At 35.4% G+C, this 26368-nt stretch overlaps 2 long non-coding RNA genes across 2 annotated transcripts; both read left to right on the forward strand.

Moving 5' to 3' along the window:
• The first annotated feature begins 8766 nt into the window (after positions 1-8766).
• Positions 8767-11260, forward strand: LOC127854818 (uncharacterized). The gene is made up of 3 exons (XR_008037116.1): positions 8767-8854; positions 9562-9690; positions 11167-11260. It is a non-coding gene; the product is annotated as an uncharacterized LOC127854818 (long non-coding RNA).
• A 3928-nt stretch (positions 11261-15188) lies between these two features.
• Positions 15189-17682, forward strand: LOC127854815 (uncharacterized). Its single transcript, XR_008037115.1, has 3 exons — positions 15189-15276; positions 15984-16112; positions 17589-17682. It is a non-coding gene; the product is annotated as an uncharacterized LOC127854815 (long non-coding RNA).
• Positions 17683-26368: the final 8686 nt, after the last annotated feature.

Raw genomic sequence — 26368 nt, forward strand, 5'->3', positions numbered from 1 at the left:
CCAGAAAATAAAGCAATCGTCTAGAAATCTTTTCCAAAATGTTTTTATAAAAGAAAGAAATTCATCATTATAAATTGATCCAATTCTTGCATATAGTTTTTGTTCTAAAAATCCCACTACCAATGTAGTGTATGTTGGCGCGAATTTAGTACCCATTGCAGTCCCTTTAGATTGGTTGTAGTACTTATCATCAAAATTGAAGTTATTATTTTCAAGTATTATTTTTATGCCTTCTTTTAAAAAACCGTTGCGAAAACCTTTCATTAACCGAATCTGGATATTTTTGAAGCCAATAATCAATGGCTTCTAAACCAAGAGTATGCGGTATATTAGAATATAAATTAATTACATCAAATGATACTAATGTACTTGACTCTGGAACTTGTGACGGTATATGTTTTAGGAAATCTATGTTATTTGTTATATTGCTATTGACATATTTTACAAACGGTTTTAACAAGATATCCAATAAAGAACTTAAACGACTTGTTTCACAGTTAGTTCCAGCGACTATTGGGCGAAAGTTTAAATCGTCTGAATCCATTAACTCTATATATTCTGAATTGCTGTGTTTAATTGCATCCTGAATGATTTTACTTTTATGAATTTTTGGAAGACCATAAAATAGGCTTGTTTTCCATTCGAATTTTACTAAGAAATCATTTTCCTGTTTAGTTAGTTTATTATTTTCCTTTAGTAAATTGCGTATTTTTGAAAGTGTTATTTGACTACCATTATCAGGGATTTGTTTATAATATTCAACGTCATTTAACATTGCTAATAATTTTCTTCTATAAAAGTCTGTATTCATTATAACAATTCCGCCACCCTTATCTGCTTCTTTAATAGTTATGGATTTGTCTTCTGCTAATAAATCTATAGCTTTTCTTTCTTTTAATGATATGTTATGTTTAGTGTCATTTTCCATTTGAGAATGTTGAAGGCAAAGTGTTCGAGTAACATTTATATAATGGTCTAGTGTATTATTTCTATGTTTAGGTGGATAGAAGGACGTTTGATTTTTTACAATAGAATTGTTTGTATTATTATGATCACTATTATTAAAAAACTCTTTAAGCCTAAGTGATCTATGAAAATCATCCACATCTTTTATTTGATCATAAGAATCATTTTTATATTTAGGTGTTGGTGTAAATTTAAAACCCCTCAATAAGACGTCAATTTCAGTTTGAGATAATGATCTTTTTGAAAAATTGTAAATGTTTGTAAATAATTTTGAATTTTCAGCTAGGTTACCTAAAGTTTCTATGTCGGACTGCTCCACTCCCTGCCTCCTTCTAAAAAATCAACGTTAAATTCGCTTGGTTTGTCGTCGTTATCTTGCAATATGTCGTCGCTCGTATTGTTGTTGTTTCTATAGTTTCTTCTGTATGAAGACCTTGTGTTATCTCTTATATTGCTTCTGTTTGAAGTGGAATTGTTTCTTTGGAAATTGTTATGTAATTCGATGTTGGTATTATTAATATTAAAAGAACTTCTCTTACAATACTTTCCACATCTATATTTTGTAAACAGCTTGTTTGATTTTGTTGCAGATTTCTTCTTTGCGAATGTTGTTTATTGGTGTTTCTTTCTTGACTGTTGTAGTTGTATGTTGTTTTCAGATTTTGGTAGTTGGTGGTATTTTTTCGGACAGCATCCGCATATGAAGAGGGTTGATTTTTGTTTACGAAGTCTTGTTTTTTAAAGAATGGATTTTTATTTTCATGTTCCTTTATGAATTCTTCTTCGTATTTTGAAAGCCATTTTTCATTGTTTCACCATCTTTTATGTGAAATTTCTTCATTTCGTTGCGTTTCCGTTTTCCAAAGTTCACATAATGAACTATTTTCGAACAATATTTCAGCTAGGTTAGCAAAGAACAACATTTTATACATGTATTTAAACCCAAATTAAATTTCATTTAATATTTATTGACGTTATGACGTCATAATTGATATGACGTTATCTCCATGACATTTTGACGTTGTAATATATTGTATTATGCCCTGATGAGCTATGCGAAACGCGTTGGCTAAATCAATATATATTTAAAATCCCAGACACGTGTTTTTACTTTTATTATATATATATGCGTACAGTATATTTGCACATGTTACGCAAAATTTGATTGGCTGACTAACTCCTCACTCGAGATAGCTCAACTTTTCAACTTGTCCATGTAATTGACAAAAAACTAAAGCGGAAGTTAAATATTTATATTTCAATATACTTGTTAAACGTGAATATTCACTATTTATATCTCACCTCCTACAAAAATGCCTTATCCGATTGCCTTAGAGCGGTCACGTGCCCATGGAGTATAATCCATAAACCCCGAGTATTTTCCATAAACCCCGAGTAATTTCCATACACCCGAGTAATCGAGTTGTTGGTTGAGATATAATCGTTACACAGTTACACTTTTGAAATAACTGAGGGTGTATCTCCCATACACCATCAGTTACTAACAGTGTAACTAATAATACTACGGCTTCTGTCAATTATTTAACAATGTATGTATCAATTTATTACACCTCAAAATTTCTTATCAGCTCTTTCCAACAGACAACAGATCCAGAAAATCCAGAATCAGATCCAGAAAATGGGACAACAAATGAAATTTAAATACTTAAATTAATCCATTTGAAAAGATTATTTTCGCAGAAGTGAATGGTCCGGTCTTAATTAAATGTAGACATACATTTTAGTGTTTAGTTTCTTTAACCCTTCTACAGACATATTTTTTTCAGGGACGTTTAAAACTCCTTATGGATTTAAAACACATTCCGTATTTTTATCGAACTATCCAAACAGGTCCGTCCAGCAATGCATTTCAATTTGAGGCTTTGTTTAGGAAATTGGTCATTGGCATGTGATTTAGTATTTTAATGCTGAACAATGTATAATAGCATAAAACCAATCACATTTTAAATGTTACATCAACACAGTTCCATAGTAATGTTAAATTGTGAATGAAATATCGATATGAGATTGTACTTAAGTTACATAGTATAAATATTTGCGCACTGGAATAGTACTGAATAAAAATATATACTTATTATTATACTTTGTTTATAGATAATTATCCAGTTGGAAAAGTAATTCTTCCGTAATAGTTGTTCAAAATGTTTTGAAACTGCTAGACAACATTTATTGTTCTTTTCAATTATAATCACACTTGACAAGATATGGTACGAGCTCTTAAATAATGATTATCTCGAAGCGCACAATTATGGATGCACTATAACCGGAAAAAAATAATTAATAATTACAAACTATACCAAATATAATTACTCTTAGATGTTATGCATGTCAATATATCAAATTAATCTGGTTCTGTCCACTCTCACCAGCATCATTGATTAATGGCATTAAACATATCAGACGATCAACATTTTCGATTGAATTTATATACGACATTTTCAATTGATTTTATATACGATCCTTTTATGTACAGGTTCTTTAATCAGCATTCTTTCTGGTTATTAATTCTTTGTAATACCAGTTCTTGTAGCGTACAATCAACAGGAATGACTCAGTATATGCAATCCCTACAAAAGACTCGACACAAATTAATCTCTTTCATATAATACATCGATCCGCTCAATGTGCACCCAATCACAATAATTACTACAATATTTTGCTCTGATAAATACGTATTGTCAGTTGCTTCGATTTTTTTCTTTATTTTTTTCTTCATTTGTCTTATGACCGATTCGAAAAAAATGTTCCGTGTATGTCAAACAATGAATAAAAGTGTGAAAATATAGTTTATAAAATACGTCGGAAGTTTCAAAATCTAACAGAAAAGTATGTAATGCTTTCAATTTTAAAATAATTGTAAAATGCTTTATCAAACAAATAGTAACAAGTAAACATTCATGAACTCTGAAGCGAAAATTGATATATTTTGCGTCAAAAATATTTGTATGTAGAACCCTGGATTCAAAGGTAACGAGTCCACACACACATTTAGTTATGTGAGACCAGCAAGCACATAATATCGCTATCTACAGTCAATCTTGTGGATGCGACCACTTGAATTAAGCGACCTTTGCCCCCCCCCCCTCCCGAGCCTCTCTCTTTATTTTGGTATTACATAATGCGACTTTTGTCTTACGCTGATTTCCGATTATTTCCAAATATTGGATTTAGCGACCACGTGATGGTAAAATTAGAAAATGTGTTGATCGTTTAGGGACAAAAGTGGTCATAAAAGACAAAGGTCGCTTACTCCAAGTGGTCGCATCCACAAGATTGACTGTGTATATAGCGACATTTACACTTGATTACTTATCAAACATACTTATTCAAAAAAAGTTCATACGTAACGTTTATAAAGAGACAATACATTTGAAGCCTTGATGCAATTAAGAAAAAAATGCTGATTTTTATCGAAGCTCATATAACATGAAATGCAAGTACAGTTTGAAGCAACGTACCTTTTTTACATGCTACAATTACATGAATGACATTCATATCATGAAATTCATGTTGCATTGATCTTGGTCGCATTATTTAAGATAACGTTCTTGAAAAAATGACGATTAAATTGTTGAAATCATGAAATAAATGGATCTTTTTATATGGAAAATATAAGTAAAAATATCTATTAATAAACGTTATTTTATAACCATCGCAAACTTACACAAATCGTAAGATTAATCATCATGACCTAAAAATGCCCCGTTCATGTGTATATAACGGTTCAGGCGATAAACTAAAAAAACAAAAGCGCATGAAATATCAAAAGTCGCTCACCTGAGATACGAAGGAACTAACCTGTTCTGTGCAGCCCAAGAGATAATTAGAACAAATGTTCTGAACAAGTTTCAAGAGCATTGGACAATATATGGGGTCTCCAGAGTATTAAAAAGGTTTTACTATTGCCATATATATAGAAAAAAGACATGTCGGAAATGTTTTTCAACCAAACGGAACCATTTTAGAACTCATCCAAGATATCATTGAGTTCTCATTTTAGAACTCATCCAAGATATCATTGAGACAAATATTCTGACTATATTTCATGAAGATCAGAAATAAATGTGGCCTCTAGTGTGTAAAGTATGTTTTACTATAGCCATATAAGGAAAAATGCCCCGCCCCTCACGGTCATGTTTTTCAATCAACCGGAACCATTATCGAACTCGTCCAAGATATAATTGGGACAAATCTTCTGACCAAGTTTCAAGAGTATCGGAAATAATTGTGGCCTCTATAGTGTTTGAAGGTTTTACTATAGCCATCGAAGGTAAAATCCTTCGCCCCCTGACGGCCATGTTTTTCCACCGACCGGGACTATTTTCGAATTCATCCAAGGTATATTGGGGAAAATGTCCTAACCAGGTTTCATGAAGATCAGACAATAAACGTGGTCTCTATAATGATAAAAAGGTTTTACTATAGCCATATAATAAAAATGACCCGCCCGTTGGCGACCTTTTTTTTCAACCAACCGGAACCATTTTCGAACTCGCCAAAGATATCATTGGCATAAATCTTCAGACCAAGTTTCATAAAATCAGACAATAAATATTCCCCCTGGACTGGAGTGTTAACAACGCAAATAAATAGACAAAATGCGATTTGAAAAATTGTCTAAAGATGACCTTAAAAGCTTAATCATCATACATGTTTTCTTCTCTGTGATTGTAAAACTGAATCTCGCATAACTGTTGTCAATTTTCTTTACAATTAAACTCGTTCAGACAATGTACAAGTTTATGGTTTGATAAATGGTTTATATTGATAAACGTAAGAAAATGCACGAATGTTACTCATCGTGTTCGCTACCTGTAATGATATTTAGATATATAAGAATAATACCTCAGATTTTTTTCTTTACCAAGCTAGTGTGCATCCATTTCGTTCGCCCATTCCAAGTTTACAAATACGTGATCCCCCGCAGTAGACTTATTTTTCAAACTTGACTACCATGTTACTCTGTTACTTTAATGTGGAATTTAATATATGTTATTATGAATAAATAAGTGGAGCTGCTAGACCTGAAGCTTTTAGTGCGTCGATCTTAAAATTCATAGAAGTCGACACTATGACGGTACAACATAATGACGGTTTTGTATCCGAGCGTGCTGTCGTAAATCACGGACTCTAGATGAGATGTTTTTACAGAAAATCATCATTTTTTAGTGAGATATGATGCGTTTTGGCAAATTTCACGGAATAAATGCGTTTGTTTCACGAATTTAAGGAGCATCGTGAGTTTTTAAGAAACAAATACGTTTTCAGAGGAAAATAAGAAAAAAAATGTACAAAAACTCGTCTTGAGCATCTCAAATCGCAACAATTTGTGCTGAAAGAGCTCATGAACACGTTTTAATAGTTGTTTACTTCTTTTTCTACATAGCTTGTAACAATATTCCAGTATTTTGACCGATTGTAATTATTTAGGGTAATCGTTTTACGCCTGAACGCCCGTTATAAATCAAAGCTCCGAACGCGAAAGCCACATGGCTTATCAGGCGTTATAATAAAATGCATTTTCAAGCATTTTTACGTGAAAGATCGGTCTGAAAATTGGCATGCACATAGAAAATAGGTTTATAAGTATCGAGAAGTGCTTATTTTTCGCGATGTTAACAGTAAACGTTGTCTTATAGGTTACAATACACTAAATGATCGCTTCATGTAGGGCTGTACTCTCTAAAAAAATATCATAGTTGACAGGAAGGCATGTTTTACACTTTTTACCATTATTCAGGTGTTATCTTGCGGAGATAATGGTAGGGCATGAATAGTTGTTCACTACTGAATCCCTGAAATATGATACACTTGAAGACTATGGCTGCACACCACACTTTTTAGCCACCAATGCGCATTGGCAAGGGAGAAATTTCAAAATAAAGAGAACAATGCTCAAGTAAGCACCATTTTGAGTGTCTAAATAATAATGAATGTCAGGTTTGAGTTGTGGTGATTGTTCTTGGATGTTTGTAAGTTACCAAAACATAGGTATTGTAACTATAGCTGCATACAGGAAGTAGAATTAATGCAATTCGAAAACAGGTGTAATGCTGGCTCCGGTCAGTGTTTCTGTTGGAAATTTGAAAAGGCGTACGGACATTGAACTATTACAAAAAATCTAATCCTTTGACCCCCAATTTTCTCCATTGCTGTTTAGTACTTGGTAAGTTACCAATGTAAAAACATGGTCTCCAGGCACCTTGCTTCCGCAGGAAAGTGGCAGTTTGTTGTTGAAACTGGCTTAAAAAGGCTCGGAAACACACATAATTTTGTTGTTTTTATTTGAAATAATCAATACTAAAGCATTTTGCCCCAACTCAGTTGATTTGAATGTTACTGATTTTTCAGATGGCACACCCTCAACCATTCTGGAAATGTGCTTGGTTTATTTTCAGATATGCGAGGTGACCAGGTTTCGGACAGTGGTTAACTCCTGCTTGTGTACGAGATTGGCCGAGACTAAAAAAACTGTATATTGCCACCTTAAGGTAAAACATCAAATTATGAAAATGATCAAACACCCATGAAATATGCTTTTGCTTAATTATTTATCCCTAAGGTTTTGTTTCTAAACAGAGTGTTTGCCCCATAGCACCATTGTATGACCAATACTGATTGTAAATCAAGGGAGGTAATTCGGAATCATGTTTACCGATATCTGCAATTCTCGAACAGCTCTGTGTAAAAGTATGTGTTAAATTTGTAGCCGGGTTGGAAAATTTACTACTCTGTGGTGAAGAATAACTTTATTTTCATATACTGTCAGAAATACAGCAAACAATATAAGAATACAATCAAAATAATGAGTCAAAATGGCCGTTCTGCAGCATTTACTACTGTTTAGGGCCTATTGCACATTACAATCTTGTTAACATTGTTCCCTGGCACATAAACATCTTGTTAACATTGTTCCCGGCAAATGCAAAGGCATTTAATAACACATTTAGTATGTAATGCCATATGAATGGTCCTGGCTTGAAGTGGACGGCTCACATGAGTACAGGGACTCCTGTAACAGCGGTCGATTTGATACTCTTTTCCGTAGGAAGTATCGAGATTGTTTGTATGCTTGCGACTTCTTTCGCCTGGAATGATACTGGCTTTTTTGGTCGATTCGATTCAAATTCATGTACATTTGTGAGTTTTTCTTCACATTAATGCCAACAGCCCTTGCTAGTATCAATGTAGCCCGTCCTCGACCCAGTGTTCGCGAATGTGTTGCTGAGTGACATAGTCCTGAGAAGTTTCGCGTCCAGCATGTAAACTTTGGAGCGTAATTGAAAATTGTCGAGTGCATGCTTTCGCATTGATTTGTGCTGTAGAGTTCTTTAACTGATCTTAAAGTTTCTGTGTTGAACGTGTTCATGATGGCATCTTTAAGAGTAGTTTGATCATCTTTTGACAGGGTAAGGTGTTGTCCGTAGGGTAGATGTTTATAACTGTACTTTCCGTAGTGCACAAGATGATGTTGGCAGACAGTCGATTGCTTAGAGCATGCAACATGTGAGTCCGCGAAACAGGGAACTATGTTTTCAAGAGCTTTTGTGCTACGCTCAATGAACTCGGCCTCATTACTTCTTACGGATTTAAGGTTTGTCAGCTCCATGCGGGCACGGGTACGAATTCCACTTGCAAGTGATTTCAGGAAAATTGTCTTGTTTTGCCCAGCCTTAAGTTTTGAATTTAAGTTGATATTCCTGATTTTTTTCTCCAAAGTTCTGAGTTTGTGAATAAAACAATGGTAATGTTTCATGTTTGTTTTATTCTCTGTATTGTAGTCTCTCAGAGCTTTCGCCACTTGACTGCTTGCGTCTGTCGTCACAGATCGAATATTCAAAACGCGTCGCTTCAGGACACTGTTCAGGTTAGTGTGTAGGGAACTTCGTTCGGTCGACGATATCGATTGGTCTGTAGCCAGTGTTTTTGAGCAATTATCATGTGTGCAGGCTTTTTTCTTGCAAAATTTGCTGGAAATTGATGCTGCCAGGACAAATTTCTTTGACGTATTGTGCTCGATAAGAGGAGCAAAACTCTGCTTTGCTTTTTCCGCACCACCTTGCGGTCTGCATGAAAACGATGTGTCAAACTGTACATCAGCAGAGTTGTCTTTTCCTGACAGTGTTAGAATGCGACTGACATAATGCTGGTTATTACACATTTCGTCTTCGTTGACTGTTGTTGCCTTGTCAGACATCAAGTTCATTTTCTTTTGCATAAGTGAGTCACTTGGAGGCTTGATGTTCAAGCATGACAACACCAGTGACACATCAGCCATCCCCATTTTGGATTTCATCACTGGCAGCAAAATCATTTCATTTAGGACACCAGCACCTGGCCCCCTAGGTTTCTTTATTGTATTTGATAGCTCCATAGGTGTTGACTTATAATGGCAGCCCCTGCATTCCGCACAAATAGAAATAGCTAGTCCACGTCGGTGCACAACACTCACGGAAACCAGTGAATTCTTGCAGTTTTGCTGATGTACCTGTTGTATAATGTTTCTTAAGCACTGCATATTGACAATGACATTCTCATCAACACTAGTGCAGTCTGGAATGTCTTTTATTTCAGCTTTTGGTCGTAGCTTGTAAGGCAAGGTAGTCCCTGAAGAAGAAGCGTGAAGTACGTCAACAGCCTCTTCAGCAGAAAGACGCTCCGTTGCAGGTACTGATGGAACAGCGATATCTTCAGTGGGACTAGGTAAATTTTGGCCTGTTTGTCGGAATGTGTTTCCTGGTCTAAACCAAAATGCCTTGCGTGCTTTATTTAATCTATAACTGCGCCTTGAATTACTTTTGGCCATTGTGCGCAATTCAACTGATGTTATTTATATGTAAATAAGAAGTTATTGTGAAGAAGTGACTCTGGTAAATGCCTCACTTTATTGTATGCCTTTTTACAATGATCTGAGCTTACTAGAAATTTAATTTTCTGTTTCCAAGATATTTGGGCTGATATTTATGTCAGATGTCAATTTTTAGGCAGTTGTTAGTGTTATCGCAGGGGTATTTCCTCAATATGTCAGCCCCAGATATTTATGCTATGATTGGGTTACCTCCCTTGCATGTGTTTGTTTAAGGGATTAGTACACTGGGGCCTTTAATGTTGTGTTTTTACAGCAGATTAAAGGTCCAAATGCCTAACTTGCCTTTCAAGTTCATGCTAAGCATGCAATTAATTTATATTTTTATTATTCTAAGCAAAAACATGTGCATTTATTGGGAGAGATGTAAAAAAAATTAGCAACATAAAGTATTTATTGGCCCCAAACTGTGTTCTTTTGTGTTGCTTCTGTAATAAAGTTATGATTTAGAGGCTTACCTAGTCACCTGCACTACCATTTATCATTTCAATGTGATTAAGACTTCATTTTATTGTTGCAATATGTTTCTGTGAGGTAGCTTTTCATTACCATGACTTCTACAGTAACCCAGAAAATGGCATAGAAAAAAAGAGAAAACAGGGGTTGGATTAAACGCTTTATAAATAACAGACAAGCCTTCAGAATTGGTTACAAATGTATTATATTTGCTTGTTTTTGTCCAAATTTTAAGAAAACAAGTCATTTTCAGCAGTTTCTAAGACTATGCTGGCCCTTAAGGCTGCACACCACACTTTTTAGCCACCAATGCGCGTTGGCAAGGGAGAAATTTCAAAATAAAGAGAACAATGCTCAAGTAAGCACCATTTTGAGTGTCTAAATAATAATGAATGTCAGGTTTGAGTTGTGGTGATTGTTCTTGGATGTTTGTAAGTTACCAAAACATAGGTATTGTAACTATAGCTGCATACAGGAAGTAGAATTAATGCAATTCGAAAACAGGTGTAATGCTGGCTCCGGTCAGTGTTTCTGTTGGAAATTTGAAAGGGCGTACGGACATTGAACTATTACAAAAAATCTAATCCTTTGACCCCCAATTTTCTCCATTGCTGTTTAGTACTTGGTAAGTTACCAATGTAAAAACATGGTCTCCAGGCACCTTGCTTCCGCAGGAAAGTGGCAGTTTGTTGTTGAAACTGGCTTAAAAAGGCTCGGAAACACACATAATTTTGTTGTTTTTATTTGAAATAATCAATACTAAAGCATTTTGCCCCAACTCAGTTGATTTGAATGTTACTGATTTTTCAGATGGCACACCCTCAACCATTCTGGAAATGTGCTTGGTTTATTTTCAGATATGCGAGGTGACCAGGTTTCGGACAGTGGTTAACTCCTGCTTGTGTACGAGATTGGCCGAGACTAAAAAAACTGTATATTGCCACCTATAGTAAACCATTGCACTAGAAAAGGTTACATTCCACTAAGAAACGGCCGAAAAAAAGTTGCAAAAACAGTCGATTTTGATTTGTGTCAAGTTCTTTCTTGCATTGTACATTGTATATCTTTTTTATTGCATAAATCGATTCCGCTTAGAATGGCCTTCAAGAAAAGGTATGGTTATGGGGGTCTCTATGTGCAAAATGTTGCATTTATTTTCGCTCAAAGTTGTCGCTTTTACATTGAATTATATAGGGAAACTATTTGGTGTATTATGACCTAAACGCAAAACCAGGCCTAGTCACAAAGAAGCTGTATTTACAGAAAATCATCATTTTTTAGTGAGATATAATGCGTTTTGGCAAATTTCACGGAATAAATGCGTTTGTTTCACGAATTTAAGGAGCATCGTGAGTTTTTAAGAAACAAATACGTTTTCAGAGGAAAATAAGAAAAAAAAATGTACAAAAACTCGTCTTGAGCATCTCAAATCGCAACAATTTGTGCTGAAAGAGCTCATGAACACGTTTTAATAGTTGTTTACTTCTTTTTCTACATAGCTTGTAACAATATTCCAGTATTTTGACCGATTGTAATTATTTAGGGTAATCGTTTTACGCCTGAACGCCCGTTATAAATCAAAGCTCCGAACGCGAAAGCCACATGGCTTATCAGGCGTTATAATAAAATGCATTTTCAAGCATTTTTACGTGAAAGATCGGTCTGAAAATTGGCATGCACATAGAAAATAGGTTTATAAGTATCGAGAAGTGCTTATTTTTCGCGATGTTAACAGTAAACGTTGTCTTATAGGTTACAATACACTAAATGATCGCTTCATGTAGGGCTGTACTCTCTAAAAAAATATCATAGTTGACAGGAAGGCATGTTTTACACTTTTTACCATTATTCAGGTGTTATCTTGCGGAGATAATGGTAGGGCATGAATAGTTGTTCACTACTGAATCCCTGAAATATGATACACTTGAAGACTATAGTAAACCATTGCACTAGAAAAGGTTACATTCCACTAAGAAACGGCCGAAAAAAAAGTTGCAAAAACAGTCGATTTTGATTTGTGTCAAGTTCTTTCTTGCATTGTACATTGTATATCTTTTTTATTGCATAAATCGATTCCGCTTAGAATGGCCTTCAAGAAAAGGTATGGTTATGGGGGTCTCTATGTGCAAAATGTTGCATTTATTTTCGCTCAAAGTTGTCGCTTTTACATTGAATTATATAGGGAAACTATTTGGTGTATTATGACCTAAACGCAAAACCAGGCCTAGTCACAAAGAAGCTGTATTTACAGAAAATCATCATTTTTTAGTGAGATATGATGCGTTTTGGCAAATTTCACGGAATAAATGCGTTTGTTTCACGAATTTAAGGAGCATCGTGAGTTTTTAAGAAACAAATACGTTTTCAGAGGAAAATAAGAAAAAAAATGTACAAAAACTCGTCTTGAGCATCTCAAATCGCAACAATTTGTGCTGAAAGAGCTCATGAACACGTTTTAATAGTTGTTTACTTCTTTTTCTACATAGCTTGTAACAATATTCCAGTATTTTGACCGATTGTAATTATTTAGGGTAATCGTTTTACGCCTGAACGCCCGTTATAAATCAAAGCTCCGAACGCGAAAGCCACATGGCTTATCAGGCGTTATAATAAAATGCATTTTCAAGCATTTTTACGTGAAAGATCGGTCTGAAAATTGGCATGCACATAGAAAATAGGTTTATAAGTATCGAGAAGTGCTTATTTTTCGCGATGTTAACAGTAAACGTTGTCTTATAGGTTACAATACACTAAATGATCGCTTCATGTAGGGCTGTACTCTCTAAAAAAATATCATAGTTGACAGGAAGGCATGTTTTACACTTTTTACCATTATTCAGGTGTTATCTTGCGGAGATAATGGTAGGGCATGAATAGTTGTTCACTACTGAATCCCTGAAATATGATACACTTGAAGACTATGGCTGCACACCACACTTTTTAGCCACCAATGCGCATTGGCAAGGGAGAAATTTCAAAATAAAGAGAACAATGCTCAAGTAAGCACCATTTTGAGTGTCTAAATAATAATGAATGTCAGGTTTGAGTTGTGGTGATTGTTCTTGGATGTTTGTAAGTTACCAAAACATAGGTATTGTAACTATAGCTGCATACAGGAAGTAGAATTAATGCAATTCGAAAACAGGTGTAATGCTGGCTCCGGTCAGTGTTTCTGTTGGAAATTTGAAAAGGCGTACGGACATTGAACTATTACAAAAAATCTAATCCTTTGACCCCCAATTTTCTCCATTGCTGTTTAGTACTTGGTAAGTTACCAATGTAAAAACATGGTCTCCAGGCACCTTGCTTCCGCAGGAAAGTGGCAGTTTGTTGTTGAAACTGGCTTAAAAAGGCTCGGAAACACACATAATTTTGTTGTTTTTATTTGAAATAATCAATACTAAAGCATTTTGCCCCAACTCAGTTGATTTGAATGTTACTGATTTTTCAGATGGCACACCCTCAACCATTCTGGAAATGTGCTTGGTTTATTTTCAGATATGCGAGGTGACCAGGTTTCGGACAGTGGTTAACTCCTGCTTGTGTACGAGATTGGCCGAGACTAAAAAAACTGTATATTGCCACCTTAAGGTAAAACATCAAATTATGAAAATGATCAAACACCCATGAAATATGCTTTTGCTTAATTATTTATCCCTAAGGTTTTGTTTCTAAACAGAGTGTTTGCCCCATAGCACCATTGTATGACCAATACTGATTGTAAATCAAGGGAGGTAATTCGGAATCATGTTTACCGATATCTGCAATTCTCGAACAGCTCTGTGTAAAAGTATGTGTTAAATTTGTAGCCGGGTTGGAAAATTTACTACTCTGTGGTGAAGAATAACTTTATTTTCATATACTGTCAGAAATACAGCAAACAATATAAGAATACAATCAAAATAATGAGTCAAAATGGCCGTTCTGCAGCATTTACTACTGTTTAGGGCCTATTGCACATTACAATCTTGTTAACATTGTTCCCTGGCACATAAACATCTTGTTAACATTGTTCCCGGCAAATGCAAAGGCATTTAATAACACATTTAGTATGTAATGCCATATGAATGGTCCTGGCTTGAAGTGGACGGCTCACATGAGTACAGGGACTCCTGTAACAGCGGTCGATTTGATACTCTTTTCCGTAGGAAGTATCGAGATTGTTTGTATGCTTGCGACTTCTTTCGCCTGGAATGATACTGGCTTTTTTGGTCGATTCGATTCAAATTCATGTACATTTGTGAGTTTTTCTTCACATTAATGCCAACAGCCCTTGCTAGTATCAATGTAGCCCGTCCTCGACCCAGTGTTCGCGAATGTGTTGCTGAGTGACATAGTCCTGAGAAGTTTCGCGTCCAGCATGTAAACTTTGGAGCGTAATTGAAAATTGTCGAGTGCATGCTTTCGCATTGATTTGTGCTGTAGAGTTCTTTAACTGATCTTAAAGTTTCTGTGTTGAACGTGTTCATGATGGCATCTTTAAGAGTAGTTTGATCATCTTTTGACAGGGTAAGGTGTTGTCCGTAGGGTAGATGTTTATAACTGTACTTTCCGTAGTGCACAAGATGATGTTGGCAGACAGTCGATTGCTTAGAGCATGCAACATGTGAGTCCGCGAAACAGGGAACTATGTTTTCAAGAGCTTTTGTGCTACGCTCAATGAACTCGGCCTCATTACTTCTTACGGATTTAAGGTTTGTCAGCTCCATGCGGGCACGGGTACGAATTCCACTTGCAAGTGATTTCAGGAAAATTGTCTTGTTTTGCCCAGCCTTAAGTTTTGAATTTAAGTTGATATTCCTGATTTTTTTCTCCAAAGTTCTGAGTTTGTGAATAAAACAATGGTAATGTTTCATGTTTGTTTTATTCTCTGTATTGTAGTCTCTCAGAGCTTTCGCCACTTGACTGCTTGCGTCTGTCGTCACAGATCGAATATTCAAAACGCGTCGCTTCAGGACACTGTTCAGGTTAGTGTGTAGGGAACTTCGTTCGGTCGACGATATCGATTGGTCTGTAGCCAGTGTTTTTGAGCAATTATCATGTGTGCAGGCTTTTTTCTTGCAAAATTTGCTGGAAATTGATGCTGCCAGGACAAATTTCTTTGACGTATTGTGCTCGATAAGAGGAGCAAAACTCTGCTTTGCTTTTTCCGCACCACCTTGCGGTCTGCATGAAAACGATGTGTCAAACTGTACATCAGCAGAGTTGTCTTTTCCTGACAGTGTTAGAATGCGACTGACATAATGCTGGTTATTACACATTTCGTCTTCGTTGACTGTTGTTGCCTTGTCAGACATCAAGTTCATTTTCTTTTGCATAAGTGAGTCACTTGGAGGCTTGATGTTCAAGCATGACAACACCAGTGACACATCAGCCATCCCCATTTTGGATTTCATCACTGGCAGCAAAATCATTTCATTTAGGACACCAGCACCTGGCCCCCTAGGTTTCTTTATTGTATTTGATAGCTCCATAGGTGTTGACTTATAATGGCAGCCCCTGCATTCCGCACAAATAGAAATAGCTAGTCCACGTCGGTGCACAACACTCACGGAAACCAGTGAATTCTTGCAGTTTTGCTGATGTACCTGTTGTATAATGTTTCTTAAGCACTGCATATTGACAATGACATTCTCATCAACACTAGTGCAGTCTGGAATGTCTTTTATTTCAGCTTTTGGTCGTAGCTTGTAAGGCAAGGTAGTCCCTGAAGAAGAAGCGTGAAGTACGTCAACAGCCTCTTCAGCAGAAAGACGCTCCGTTGCAGGTACTGATGGAACAGCGATATCTTCAGTGGGACTAGGTAAATTTTGGCCTGTTTGTCGGAATGTGTTTCCTGGTCTAAACCAAAATGCCTTGCGTGCTTTATTTAATCTATAACTGCGCCTTGAATTACTTTTGGCCATTGTGCGCAATTCAACTGATGTTATTTATATGTAAATAAGAAGTTATTGTGAAGAAGTGACTCTGGTAAATGCCTCACTTTATTGTATGCCTTTTTACAATGATCTGAGCTTACTAGAAATTTAATTTTCTGTTTCCAAGATATTTGGGCTGATATTTATGTCAGATGTCAATTTTTAGGCAGTTGTTAGTGTTATCGCAGGGGTATTTCCTCAATATGTCAGCCCCAGATATTTATGCTATGATTGGGTTACCTCCCTTGCATGTGTTTGTTTAAGGGATTAGTACACTGGGGCCTTTAATGTTGTGTTTTTACAGCAGATTAAAGGTCCAAATGCCTAACTTGCCTTTCAAGTTCATGCTAAGCATGCAATTAATTTATATTTTTATTATTCTAAGCAAAAACATGTGCATTTATTGGGAGAGATGTAAAAAAAATTAGCAACATAAAGTATTTATTGGCCCCAAACTGTGTTCTTTTGTGTTGCTTCTGTAATAAAGTTATGATTTAGAGGCTTACCTAGTCACCTGCACTACCATTTATCATTTCAATGTGATTAAGACTTCATTTTATTGTTGCAATATGTTTCTGTGAGGTAGCTTTTCATTACCATGACTTCTACAGTAACCCAGAAAATGGCATAGAAAAAAAGAGAAAACAGGGGTTGGATTAAACGCTTTATAAATAACAGACAAGCCTTCAGAATTGGTTACAAATGTATTATATTTGCTTGTTTTTGTCCAAATTTTAAGAAAACAAGTCATTTTCAGCAGTTTCTAAGACTATGCTGGCCCTTAAGGCTGCACACCACACTTTTTAGCCACCAATGCGCGTTGGCAAGGGAGAAATTTCAAAATAAAGAGAACAATGCTCAAGTAAGCACCATTTTGAGTGTCTAAATAATAATGAATGTCAGGTTTGAGTTGTGGTGATTGTTCTTGGATGTTTGTAAGTTACCAAAACATAGGTATTGTAACTATAGCTGCATACAGGAAGTAGAATTAATGCAATTCGAAAACAGGTGTAATGCTGGCTCCGGTCAGTGTTTCTGTTGGAAATTTGAAAGGGCGTACGGACATTGAACTATTACAAAAAATCTAATCCTTTGACCCCCAATTTTCTCCATTGCTGTTTAGTACTTGGTAAGTTACCAATGTAAAAACATGGTCTCCAGGCACCTTGCTTCCGCAGGAAAGTGGCAGTTTGTTGTTGAAACTGGCTTAAAAAGGCTCGGAAACACACATAATTTTGTTGTTTTTATTTGAAATAATCAATACTAAAGCATTTTGCCCCAACTCAGTTGATTTGAATGTTACTGATTTTTCAGATGGCACACCCTCAACCATTCTGGAAATGTGCTTGGTTTATTTTCAGATATGCGAGGTGACCAGGTTTCGGACAGTGGTTAACTCCTGCTTGTGTACGAGATTGGCCGAGACTAAAAAAACTGTATATTGCCACCTATAGTAAACCATTGCACTAGAAAAGGTTACATTCCACTAAGAAACGGCCGAAAAAAAGTTGCAAAAACAGTCGATTTTGATTTGTGTCAAGTTCTTTCTTGCATTGTACATTGTATATCTTTTTTATTGCATAAATCGATTCCGCTTAGAATGGCCTTCAAGAAAAGGTATGGTTATGGGGGTCTCTATGTGCAAAATGTTGCATTTATTTTCGCTCAAAGTTGTCGCTTTTACATTGAATTATATAGGGAAACTATTTGGTGTATTATGACCTAAACGCAAAACCAGGCCTAGTCACAAAGAAGCTGTATTTACAGAAAATCATCATTTTTTAGTGAGATATGATGCGTTTTGGCAAATTTCACGGAATAAATGCGTTTGTTTCACGAATTTAAGGAGCATCGTGAGTTTTTAAGAAACAAATACGTTTTCAGAGGAAAATAAGAAAAAAAAATGTACAAAAACTCGTCTTGAGCATCTCAAATCGCAACAATTTGTGCTGAAAGAGCTCATGAACACGTTTTAATAGTTGTTTACTTCTTTTTCTACATAGCTTGTAACAATATTCCAGTATTTTGACCGATTGTAATTATTTAGGGTAATCGTTTTACGCCTGAACGCCCGTTATAAATCAAAGCTCCGAACGCGAAAGCCACATGGCTTATCAGGCGTTATAATAAAATGCATTTTCAAGCATTTTTACGTGAAAGATCGGTCTGAAAATTGGCATGCACATAGAAAATAGGTTTATAAGTATCGAGAAGTGCTTATTTTTCGCGATGTTAACAGTAAACGTTGTCTTATAGGTTACAATACACTAAATGATCGCTTCATGTAGGGCTGTACTCTCTAAAAAAATATCATAGTTGACAGGAAGGCATGTTTTACACTTTTTACCATTATTCAGGTGTTATCTTGCGGAGATAATGGTAGGGCATGAATAGTTGTTCACTACTGAATCCCTGAAATATGATACACTTGAAGACTATAGTAAACCATTGCACTAGAAAAGGTTACATTCCACTAAGAAACGGCCGAAAAAAAAGTTGCAAAAACAGTCGATTTTGATTTGTGTCAAGTTCTTTCTTGCATTGTACATTGTATATCTTTTTTATTGCATAAATCGATTCCGCTTAGAATGGCCTTCAAGAAAAGGTATGGTTATGGGGGTCTCTATGTGCAAAATGTTGCATTTATTTTCGCTCAAAGTTGTCGCTTTTACATTGAATTATGTAGGGAAACTATTTGGTGTATTATGACCTAAACGCAAAACCAGGCCTAGTCACAAAGAAGCTGTATTTACAGAAAATCATCATTTTTTAGTGAGATATGATGCGTTTTGGCAAATTTCACGGAATAAATGCGTTTGTTTCACGAATTTAAGGAGCATCGTGAGTTTTTAAGAAACAAATACGTTTTCAGAGGAAAATAAGAAAAAAAATGTACAAAAACTCGTCTTGAGCATCTCAAATCGCAACATATTGTGCTGAAAGAGCTCATGAACACGTTTTAATAGTTGTTTACTTCTTTTTCTACATAGCTTGTAACAATATTCCAGTATTTTGACCGATTGTAATTATTTAGGGTAATCGTTTTACGCCTGAACGCCCGTTATAAATCAAAGCTACGAACGCGAAAGCCACATGGCTTATCAGGCGTTATAATAAAATGCATTTTCAAGCATTTTTACGTGAAAGATCGGTCTGAAAATTGGCATGCACATAGAAAATAGGTTTATAAGTATCGAGAAGTGCTTATTTTTCGCGATGTTAACAGTAAACGTTGTCTTATAGGTTACAATACACTAAATGATCGCTTCATGTAGGGCTGTACTCTCTAAAAAAATATCATAGTTGACAGGAAGGCATGTTTTACACTTTTTACCATTATTCAGGTGTTATCTTGCGGAGATAATGGTAGGGCATGAATAGTTGTTCACTACTGAATCCCTGAAATATGATACACTTGAAGACTATAGTAAACCATTGCACTAGAAAAGGTTACATTCCACTAAGAAACGGCCGAAAAAAAATGTTTGCAAAAACAGTCGATTTTGATTTGTGTCAAGTTCTTTCTTGCATTGTACATTGTATATCTTTTTTATTGCATAAATCGATTCCGCTTAGAATGGCCTTCAAGAAAAGGTATGGTTATGGGGGTCTCTATGTGCAAAATGTTGCATTTATTTTCGCTCAAAGTTGTCGCTTTTACATTGAATTATATAGGGAAACTATTTGGTGTATTATGACCTAAACGCAAAACCAGGCCTAGTCACAAAGAAGCTGTATTTACAGAAAATCATCATTTTTTAGTGAGATATGATGCGTTTTGGCAAATTTCACGGAATAAATGCGTTTGTTTCACGAATTTAAGGAGCATCGTGAGTTTTTAAGAAACAAATACGTTTTCAGAGGAAAATAAGAAAAAAAATGTACAAAAACTCGTCTTGAGCATCTCAAATCGCAACAATTTGTGCTGAAAGAGCTCATGAACACGTTTTAATAGTTGTTTACTTCTTTTTCTACATAGCTTGTAACAATATTCCAGTATTTTGACCGATTGTAATTATTTAGGGTAATCGTTTTACGCCTGAACGCCCGTTATAAATCAAAGCTCCGAACGCGAAAGCCACATGGCTTATCAGGCGTTATAATAAAATGCATTTTCAAGCATTTTTACGTGAAAGATCGGTCTGAAAATTGGCATGCACATAGAAAATAGGTTTATAAGTATCGAGAAGTGCTTATTTTTCGCGATGTTAACAGTAAACGTTGTCTTATAGGTTACAATACACTAAATGATCGCTTCATGTAGGGCTGTACTCTCTAAAAAAATATCATAGTTGACAGGAAGGCATGTTTTACACTTTTTACCATTATTCAGGTGTTATCTTGCGGAGATAATGGTAGGGCATGAATAGTTGTTCACTACTGAATCCCTGAAATATGATACACTTGAAGACTATAGTAAACCATTGCACTAGAAAAGGTTACATTCCACTAAGAAACGGCCGAAAAAAAAGTTGCAAAAACAGTCGATTTTGATTTGTGTCAAGTTCTTTCTTGCATTGTACATTGTATATCTTTTTTATTGCATAAATCGATTCCGCTTAGAATGGCCTTCAAGAAAAGGTATGGTTATGGGGGTCTCTATGTGCAAAATGTTGCATTTATTTTCGCTCAAAGTTGTCGCTTTTACATTGAATTATATAGGGAAACTATTTGGTGTATTATGACCTAAACGCAAAACCAGGCCTAGTCACAAAGAAGCTGTAATTTACAGAAAATCATCATTTTTTAGTGAGATATGATGCGTTTTGGCAAATTTCACGGAATAAATGCGTTTGTTTCACGAATTTAAGGAGCATCGTGAGTTTTTAAGAAACAAATACGTTTTCAGAGGAAAATAAGAAAAAAAAATGTACAAAAACTCGTCTTGAGCATCTCAAATCGCAACAATTTGTGCTGAAAGAGCTCATGAACACGTTTTAATAGTTGTTTACTTCTTTTTCTACATAGCTTGTAACAATATTCCAGTATTTTGACCGATTGTAATTATTTAGGGTAATCGTTTTACGCCTGAACGCCCGTTATAAATCAAAGCTCCGAACGCGAAAGCCACATGGCTTATCAGGCGTTATAATAAAATGCATTTTCAAGCATTTTTACGTGAAAGATCGGTCTGAAAATTGGCATGCACATAGAAAATAGGTTTATAAGTATCGAGAAGTGCTTATTTTTCGCGATGTTAACAGTAAACGTTGTCTTATAGGTTACAATACACTAAATGATCGCTTCATGTAGGGCTGTACTCTCTAAAAAAATATCATAGTTGACAGGAAGGCATGTTTTACACTTTTTACCATTATTCAGGTGTTATCTTGCGGAGATAATGGTAGGGCATGAATAGTTGTTCACTACTGAATCCCTGAAATATGATACACTTGAAGACTATAGTAAACCATTGCACTAGAAAAGGTTACATTCCACTAAGAAACGGCCGAAAAAAAAGTTGCAAAAACAGTCGATTTTGATTTGTGTCAAGTTCTTTCTTGCATTGTACATTGTATATCTTTTTTATTGCATAAATCGATTCCGCTTAGAATGGCCTTCAAGAAAAGGTATGGTTATGGGGGTCTCTATGTGCAAAATGTTGCATTTATTTTCGCTCAAAGTTGTCGCTTTTACATTGAATTATATAGGGAAACTATTTGGTGTATTATGACCTAAACGCAAAACCAGGCCTAGTCACAAAGAAGCTGTATTTACAGAAAATCATCATTTTTTAGTGAGATATGATGCGTTTTGGCAAATTTCACGGAATAAATGCGTTTGTTTCACGAATTTAAGGAGCATCGTGAGTTTTTAAGAAACAAATACGTTTTTCAGAGGAAAATAAGAAAAAAAATGTACAAAAACTCGTCTTGAGCATCTCAAATCGCAACAATTTGTGCTGAAAGAGCTCATGAACACGTTTTAATAGTTGTTTACTTCTTTTTCTACATAGCTTGTAACAATATTCCAGTATTTTGACCGATTGTAATTATTTAGGGTAATCGTTTTACGCCTGAACGCCCGTTATAAATCAAAGCTCCGAACGCGAAAGCCACATGGCTTATCAGGCGTTATAATAAAATGCATTTTCAAGCATTTTTACGTGAAAGATCGGTCTGAAAATTGGCATGCACATAGAAAATAGGTTTATAAGTATCGAGAAGTGCTTATTTTTCGCGATGTTAACAGTAAACGTTGTCTTATAGGTTACAATACACTAAATGATCGCTTCATGTAGGGCTGTACTCTCTAAAAAAATATCATAGTTGACAGGAAGGCATGTTTTACACTTTTTACCATTATTCAGGTGTTATCTTGCGGAGATAATGGTTGTGCATGAATAGTTGTTCACTACTGAATCCCTGAAATATGATACACTTGAAGACTATAGTAAACCATTGCACTAGAAAAGGTTACATTCCACTAAGAAACGGCCGAAAAAAAAGTTGCAAAAACAGTCGATTTTCGATTTGTGTCAAGTTCTTTCTTGCATTGTACATTGTATATCTTTTTTATTGCATAAATCGATTCCGCTTAGAATGGCCTTCAAGAAAAGGTATGGTTATGGGGGTCTCTATGTGCAAAATGTTGCATTTATTTTCGCTCAAAGTTGTCGCTTTTACATTGAATTATATAGGGAAACTATTTGGTGTATTATGACCTAAACGCAAAACCAGGCCTAGTCACAAAGAAGCTGTATTTACAGAAAATCATCATTTTTTAGTGAGATATGATGCGTTTTGGCAAATTTCACGGAATAAATGCGTTTGTTTCACGAATTTAAGGAGCATCGTGAGTTTTTAAGAAACAAATACGTTTTCAGAGGAAAATAAGAAAAAAAATGTACAAAAACTCGTCTTGAGCATCTCAAATCGCAACAATTTGTGCTGAAAGCGCTCATGAACACGTTTTAAATAGTTGTTTACTTCTTTTTCTACATAGCTTGTAACAATATTCCAGTATTTTGACCGATTGTAATTATTTAGGGTAATCGTTTTACGCCTGAACGCCCGTTATAAATCAAAGCTCCGAACGCGAAAGCCACATGGCTTATCAGGCGTTATAATAAAATGCATTTTCAAGCATTTTTACGTGAAAGATCGGTCTGAAAATTGGCATGCACATAGAAAATAGGTTTATAAGTATCGAGAAGTGCTTATTTTTCGCGATGTTAACAGTAAACGTGTCTTATAGGTTACAATACACTAATGATCGCTTCATGTAGGGCTGTACTCTCTAAAAAAATATCATAGTTGACAGGAAGGCATGTTTTACACTTTTTACCATGATTCAGGTGTTATCTTGCGGAGATAATGGTAGGGCATGAATAGTTGTTCACTACTCAATCCCTGAAATATGATACACTTGAAGACTATAGTAAACCATTGCACTAGAAAAGGTTACATTCCACTAAGAAACGGCTGAAAAAAAAGTTGCAAAAACAGTCGATTTTGATTTGTGTCAAGTTCTTTCTTGCATTGTACATTGTATATCTTTTTTATTGCATAAATCGATTCCGCTTAGAATGGCCTTCAAGAAAAGGTATGGTTATGGGGGTCTCTATGTGCAAAATGTTGGCATTTATTTTCGCTCAAAGTTGTCGCTTTTACATTGAATTATATAGGGAAACTATTTGGTGTATTATGACCTAAACGCAAAACCAGGCCTAGTCACAAAGAAGCTGTATTTACAGAAAATCATCATTTTTTAGTGAGATATGATGCGTTTTGGCAAATTTCACGGAATAAATGCGTTTGTTTCACGAATTTAAGGAGCAATCGTGAGTTTTAAGAAACAAATACGTTTTCAGAGGAAAATAAGAAAAAAATGTACAAAACTCGTCTTGAGCATCTCACAATCGCAACAATTTGTGCTGAAGAGCTCATGAACACGTTTTAATAGTTGTTTACTTCTTTTTCTACATAGCTTTGTAACAATATTCCAGTATTTTGACCGATTGTAATTATTTAGGGTAATCGTTTTACGCCTGAACGCCCGTTATAAATCAAAGCTCCGAACGCGAAAGCCACATGGCTTATCAGGCGTTATAATAAAATGCATTTTCAAGCATTTTTACGTGAAAGATCGGTCTGAAAATTGGCATGCACATAGAAAATAGGTTTATACGTATCGAGAAGTGCTTATTTTTCGCGATGTTAACAGTAAACGTTGTCTTATAGGTTACAATACACTAAATGATCGCTTCATGTAGGGCTGTACTCTCTAAAAAAATATCATAGTTGACAGGAAGGCATGTTTTACACTTTTACCATTATTCAGGTGTTATCTTGCGGAGATAATGGTAGGGCATGAATAGTTGTTCACTACTGAATCCCTGAAATATGATACACTTGAAGACTATAGTAAACCATTGCACTAGAAAAGGTTACATTCCACTAAGAAACGGCCGAAAAAAAGTTGCAAAAACAGTCGATTTTGATTTGTGTCAAGTTCTTTCTTGCATTGTACATTGTATATCTTTTTTATTGCATAAATCGATTCCGCTTAGAATGGCCTTCAAGAAAAGGTATGGTTATGGGGGTCTCTATGTGCAAAATGTTGCATTTATTTTCGCTCAAAGTTGTCGCTTTTACATTGAATTATATAGGGAAACTATTTGGTGTATTATGACCTAAACGCAAAACCAGGCCTAGTCACAAAGAAGCTGTATTTACAGAAAATCATCATTTTTTAGTGAGATATGATGCGTTTTGGCAAATTTCACGGAAATAAATGCGTTTGTTTCACGAATTAAGGAGCATCGTGAGTTTTTAAGAAACAAATACGTTTTCAGAGGAAAATAAGAAAAAAAATGTACAAAAACTCGTCTTGAGCATCTCAAATCGCAACAATTTGTGCTGAAAGAGCTCATGAACACGTTTTAATAGTGTTTACTTCTTTTTCTACATAGCTTGTAACAATATTCCAGTATTTTGACCGATTGTAATTATTAGGGTAATCGTTTTACGCCTGAACGCCCGTTATAAATCAAAGCTCCGAACGCGAAAGCCACATGGCTTATCAGGCGTTATAATAAAATGCATTTTCAAGCATTTTTACGTGAAAGATCGGTCTGAAAATTGGCATGCACATAGAAAATAGGTTTATAAGTATCGAGAAGTGCTTATTTTTCGCGATGTTAACAGTAAACGTTGTCTTATAGGTTACAATACACTAAATGATCGCTTCATGTAGGGCTGTACTCTCTAAAAAAATATCATAGTTGACAGGAAGGCATGTTTTACACTTTTTTACCATTATTCAGGTGTTATCTTGTGGAGATAATGGTAGGGCATGAATAGTTGTTCACTACTGAATCCCTGAAATATGATACACTTGAAGACTATAGTAAACCATTGCACTAGAAAAGGTTACATTCCACTAAGAAAACGGCCGAAAAAAAAGTTGCAAAAAACAGTCGATTTGATTTGTGTCAAGTTCTTTCTTGCATTGTACATTGTATATCTTTTTTATTGCATAAATCGATTCCGCTTAGAATGGCCTTCAAGAAAAGGTATGGTTATGGGGGTCTCTATGTGCAAAATGTTGCATTTATTTTCGCTCAAAGTTGTCGCTTTTACATTGAATTATATAGGGAACTATTTGGTGTATTATGACCTAAACGCAAAACAGGCCTAGTCACAAAGAAGCTGTATTTACGAAAATCATCATTTTTTAGTGAGATATGATGCGTTTTGGCAAATTTCACGGAATAATGCGTTTGTTTCACGAATTTAAGGAGCAATCGTGAGTTTTTAAGAAACAAATACGTTTCAGAGGAAAATAAGAAAAAAAAATGTAGCAAAAACTCGTCTTGAGCATCTCAAATCGCAACAATTTGTGCTGAAAGAGCTCATGAAACACGTTTTAATAGTTGTTTATACTACCTCTTTTTCTACATAGCTTGTAACAATATTCCAGGTATTTGACCGATTGTTAATTTTAGGGTAATCGTTTTACGCCCTGAACGCCCGTATAAATCAAAGCTCCGAACGCGAAAGAAGCCACATGCTTATCAGGCGTTATAATAAAATGCATTTTCAAGCATTTTTACGTGAAAGATCGGGTCTGAAAATTGGCATGCACATAGAAAATAGGTTTATATAAGTATCGAGAAGTGCTTATTTTTCGCGATGTT

This window comes from Dreissena polymorpha, chromosome 1 (genome assembly GCF_020536995.1).
Source record: "Dreissena polymorpha isolate Duluth1 chromosome 1, UMN_Dpol_1.0, whole genome shotgun sequence".
In the NCBI taxonomy this organism is placed as follows: Eukaryota; Metazoa; Mollusca; class Bivalvia; order Myida; family Dreissenidae; genus Dreissena; species Dreissena polymorpha.